This window comes from Pongo pygmaeus, chromosome 2, assembly GCF_028885625.2.
Source record: "Pongo pygmaeus isolate AG05252 chromosome 2, NHGRI_mPonPyg2-v2.0_pri, whole genome shotgun sequence".
In the NCBI taxonomy this organism is placed as follows: domain Eukaryota; kingdom Metazoa; phylum Chordata; class Mammalia; order Primates; family Hominidae; genus Pongo; species Pongo pygmaeus.
In genome coordinates, this window is record NC_085930.1 from 120,315,570 (window position 1) to 120,321,569 (window position 6,000).

Genomic DNA, 6,000 nt, shown 5'->3' on the forward strand with positions numbered 1-6,000 from the left:
AGCAGGCTGGAGTGCAGTGGCACAATATCGGCTCACTGCAACCTCCAACTCCCTGGTTCAAGTGATTGTCCTGCCTCAGCCTCCCGAGTAGCTGGGATTACAGGCACACGCCACCACACGCTGCTAAGTTTTGTATTTTTAGTAGAGACGGGGTTTCACCATGTTGGCCAGGATGGTCTTGATCTCCTGACCTGGAGGTCTGCCTGCCTTGGCCTCCCAAAATACTAGGATTACAGGTGTGAGCCACCATGCCCGGCCCCATACAAATTTTAATAATTTTTTTTCTATTTCTGTGAAGAATGTAATTGATATTTTGATAGGGATTGCATTGAATCTGTAGAATGCTCTGGGTCGTAAATATTGAGATTTTTTAATATCTTTTTTTTTAAGAGACAGGGTCTCACTCTGTCATCTGGCCTGGAGTGCAGTGGTATGATCATGGCTCACTGCAGCCTTGAACTGCTGTGCTCCAGTGGTCCTCCTGCCTCAGCCTTCTGAGTAGCTGGAACTACCAGTGCATACCACCATGTCTGGCTATTTTTTATTTTTATTTTTTATTTATTTATTTTTTTGAGACAGAATCTTGTTCTGTTGCCCAGGCTGGAGTGCAGTGGCGCAATCTCCACTCACTGCAACCTCTGCCTCCTGGGGTCAAGCAATTCTCTGCCTCAGCCTCCCTATTAGCTGGGATTACAGGCACCTACCACTACACTCAGCTAATCTTTTTTGTATTTTTAGTAGAGACGGGGTTTCACCATCTTGGCCAGGCTGGTTTTGAACTTCAGCCTCCCGAGTAGCTGGGACTACAGGCACCTGCCACCTCGCCCGGCTAATTTTTTGTATTTTTAGTAGAGACGTGGTTTCACCATGTTAGCCAGGATGATCTCGATCTCCTGACTTCGTGATCCACCCGTCTCAGCCTCCCAAAGTGCTGGGATTACAGGCGTGAGTTACCGTGCCCGGCCTTCTTTTTTTTTTTTTTTTTTTTTTGACAGAGTTTCACTCTGTCACCCAGACTGGATTGCAGTGGCTTGATCTCGGCTCGCTGCAACCTCTGCCTCCCTGGTTCAAGCGATGCTCCTGCCTCAGCCTCCTGAGTAGCTGGGACTACAGGTGTGCGCCACCAGGCCTGGCTAATTTTTGTATTTTTAGTAGAGCAGGGGTTTCATCATGTTGGTCAGGCTGGTCTTGAACTCCTGACCTCGTGATCCGCCCACCTTGGCCTCCCAAAGTGCTGGGATTACAGGCGTGAACCACCGCCCAGCCTCAGAACAACAAGGTTTTCTTAAAGTATTTATTTGTTCTTAGTAATATTGCCAGTGGTTTTGATTTTGCTTCTAAAATGTTTCTTTAAAAGCCATCTTCTAAAAACTGTAAACGGTTTCTATTTCTGCCACATTTCTTCCTGAGATCTATTTAATTTTCTTAGTTTCAGGTTGGAAATGCTCTATTTTTCATTCGGAATAGTTATTTCATTTCTTGAGGTAAAATTTTTCTTTTTGAGACTTCTCAGATGTCTATCTCAGAAGTTCAATTTTTGTGTACCTCGCTGCACATGATGAAGACATCATTGCCTTCTCTTTTCTCCTTTATAAAAGATATATCTTTTTGCTTGGCTAGGGTGATAACGTTCTCCTTCATTTTTCGTCAATTTCAGCAACTTTTTTTTTTTTTTTCTGATTCTCACTCTGTTGTTATGGCCTGAGGCTGAAATGTTTATTATAAAGGCCTAAAAAAGTAATGTTTTCTTCAGTATAACTTGCTTCTGTACTCATGGCTCTTCTTGCTGTGTCTGAATTGTTCCATGTAACCAAGAAACTTCCCATGCTGTTACCAACAGCCGTGTATTGCCCTGCTCAAGGTACCAGTTTTCTTGTTTATATTTCTCTATATAGTGTATACTCACAACCCTGGAGATGCTCTTCTTGTGTATGATTAATTTCAAGCACCCGTTCCATTAGGTTTGACTTCCAGTTTATATAAATGGGCTTCCTATAATGAGAAGCAATCACACTGCAGAAATTAAAAAATATATATTTCTGGTAATTGGCCTAAGAACAACAACAACAACAAAGATTTTATGTTTTAACAAGATAATTCCTGTGTTGTCTTTATTAGGTCTTTGATTATTTAGAAGAAGTGGGCTTTGAAGGGGTTGAGATATTTACATCCATATAACTTTCTGTATTGCTTCTGAGAATTCTTGATATCATTCTGCTTAAATGAATGACAGTTTTTTTACAGTGACCTGAGAGTCTGTTTTTATCAAGTGTTTTGAACCTTTTGATATCTTTGGTAGGCTCTGCCCACCAAATCAAAATCCTAAATTAAGTCTTTTTGACCTGAGGTTAACTCTGAGATTTTCCAATTGGGCCCCTGGAGAGCATCAAAAAATGTATCTCTCATCTTGTAGAGATGTAAATGATTGGGCTTACTGGGTAAATTGTATGAGAGGCATTGTCAAATGATAAGTGATACTATATCTTTCAGTTACATGTATAGGTATGTTATTGATATAAATGTTTCCAAATTATATAAATTCATAGAAACCTAATATGTTATCAGCCATAATTTTAATAATGTTACATCTTTTGTGAAGTTATATTTGTATAGATATTATTAATGTGAATATTCTAAAGGTTATATGAAATTTATAAAAGGCTCATGGTCCTATCAGTCATAATTCTGGTTGTTATCATAAAATGCTACCTGTAATAAAAATAACTCGACTTCGTTATCAATTGAGAACTTTCATCAGATTTTTAACTTTAAATATTCTGAGTTTTTGTCATCCACAGTTATTATTTGAATTATTCTCTAAAAGCATTTGTGATTAGCTATAGTCCGAAATTGCTTTTCATGAAGAAGACATGGACAAATACTCTTGAACACAGATTGCTAATAATTTTAGGATCAATGGAATAAATCGTAATTTTCAGAGCTCTAATAGAGAAACTGATGAGTTCATGAAATTGCTAATGAAGGTCAAGCAAAACAAAAAATTAATTACATGAAGTTAAGTAATTGATGAAATGATGTTTTATGACTTTTATTTAAAACACTGTTGATTCTTTACTTCAATGTTTTGATTTCTAGATTTAAGGACATTGTTTTCTCATAAGCTATTTATAGTTTACAACAATTTGGTAAAATATACTTTTGTTTTGTTTTGGTTTGGTTTGAGTTTTTTTGAGACAGGTTCCCACTCTGTCACTCAGGCTGGAGTGCAGTTGCACAATCACAGCTCACTGCAACTTCCGTCTCCTGGACTCAAGCCATCCTCTGACCTCAGTCTCCTGAGTACCTGGGACTACAGGCATAGGCCACAACGGCTGGCTAATATATATATATATTTTTTTGTAGAGATGGGGTTTTGCGATGATGCCCAGGCTGGTTTTGAACCCCTAGGTTCAGGCAGTCTGCCCACCTCGGCCTCTCAAAGTGCTGGGATTACAGGTGTGAGCTACTGCTCTAGGCCTAATTTGGTAAAATACATTTTTGTGAACAAAGGTAAAAGCATTTGCTTTGTCTCTGTACATGATTCCTCCAAAATTCAGAAAGTATTCATGTGGTTTTTTTGCTTTTTTTTTTTTTTAGATGTAGTCTTGTTTTGTCATCCAGTCTGGAGTGTGGTGGGGCGATCTCGGCTCACTGCAACTTCCACCTCCCAGGTTCAAGAAATTCTCTTGCCTCAGTCTCCCAAATAGCTGGGATTGCAGGTGCCTGCCTCCACCCCTGGCTAATTTTCGTATTTTTAGTAGAGACGGAGTTTCACCATGTTGATCAGGCTGGTCTCGAACTCCTGACCTCAAGCAATCCACCTGCCTTAGCTTCCCAAAGTGCTGGGATTACAGGCATGAGCCACAGCGCCCGGCCTATTTATATTTTTAATTTACGACAATATGATTTAAATAAGTTCAATAAAAATCTATTCTCTCTCTCTCTCTCTCTTTTTTTTTTTTTAATGAGACGGGGTCTCACTCTGTCATCCAAGCTGGAGTGCAGTGGCATGGTCTCAGCTCACTGCAACCTTGACCTCCCAGGTTCAAGCAACCCTCCCACCTCAGCCCTCCAAGTAGCTGGGGACTACAGGTGTGCACCCCCACACCTGGCTTTTTTTTTTTTTTTTTTTTTTTTTTTTTTTGTGGAGACAGGGCTTCACCAAGTTGCCCAGACTGGTCTCAAGCCCCTGAGCTCAAGTAATCCACCTGCCTTGGCTTCCCAAAGTGCTAGGATTATAGGCATGAGCCACTACGCCTGGCCTTTTGTCTCTTTAGAAGCAGAAAACAGCTGGAAATGTTGGTGATATTACCAAGGCTTGGATTGAAATGCCTTATTTAAGAATGTGCATAAAATGCCTGGCTTCAAGAGTTCCCAGCCTTGCAGCAGTGAGTAAAAATTGTCACTTCCTGGCAAGTTCAAGAATCTTAACATTGTAAGTAAAATCTAAAGTCTGCCTTGGTTGGGCTTCCTAACCTCTAGAGGTTTTTAAAATCTGAGATCCCTGTATGACCAATGTAGAGTAAAAAAGTTATGTTTCTAAGGAAAAATTATAATACATCTGTTATTAGATTATAGCCCTATGCATTGTTTTCAAGTTCTGATTATCTACCTGTAGACTGGACTAGATCTTGAATTTTCCTACTTTCCTCTTGGCTACAACTCTTCAACTAAAAACAAAAGCTGCTCTGTTCCTAAAGCCCTATAAGCTGAAACTAGATGAAGTTTAAGGAATTAGTCTCATGACTGATGTATGGGTTACTCAAAATATTTACCAACCCAACTGATGTCTTGACCAGCGATATTCAAACTGCAAACCAAAAGTTGGTGTTTTCATGCTATAGCCAGTTTTTCCAAGACATCAGAACAAGACCCGTATCACCTTTTTTTTTTTTTTTTTTTTTTAGATGGAGTCTCGCTCTGTCACCCAGGCTGGAATGCAATGGCGCAATCTTGGCTCACTGCAACCTCCACCTCCCAGGTTCAAACGATTCTCTTGCCTGAGCCTCCCAAGTAGCTGGGATTACAGACATGCGCCACCATGCCCGACTAATTTTTGTATTTTTTCTTTTTTAGTAGAGATGGGGTTTCGCCATGTTGGCCAGGCTGGTCTTGAACTCCTGACCTCAGGTGATCCGCCCGTCTCGGCCTCCCAAAGTACTGGGATTACAGGTGAGCCACCGCACCTGGCCAAGACTCTGTATCTTAATGTGACTTTTCCCCACCTTAACGCTACCTTTTTCACTTGGCAGGATAAAAATAGTTTAATTGAAGTTTCACAACCAATAGTTTCTGGCTGGTAACTTAACAGGAACTAACCCAAGAAATCCTTCAGTATTCATTGGTTAAATAAGAAAATGTCTATGCTATTGCTAACACTACATGCTGTACCTGGATAAATTCCTTTGGAAAAAGGTGAGACCAATATATACAAAATTAGAAAACAGGCCACATGGTTACAATAGGTCTCACTCAATTCTCTACGGTCATTTGATTTCTTCAATTGGTTGTCTTTAAGCCTAGGTTCATGGCTCAAAACAATTATGCAAACTGGAATGGTCATATTACTATTAATTTTACTTTGTATTTTTCATTTTTAAACTTTGTATTGGTTACTTGTTAAAGTTTTGAAGAAGTACAACTCCTAGAAAAATAATTGTGGCCTAGCACTTTGAAATGATAGCAAAATACTATCAGACAGAGAAAATTAAACTTAATAGTGGACTCCAGACTCTCATGGAACCTGAGAGCCACTCCATTCAAACCTCCCTATTGCTCTAATGTGACTAAAATGGTTTTGACACTGATTCCTAGTCACCAGTCCCTCTCCCCAACATGACATGAGGCCAATACATAGGACAGTTTCATCTTGCCACTAAGAGACATCAAAATCTGAAGGATGATTGACCAGTGACAGTTTTGGGTAAAAAAATCTTGATCAAATAGGGGAAACATGAAAATTGTCAGAATCAAAATGGAATCACTAACGTTAAAAAATAT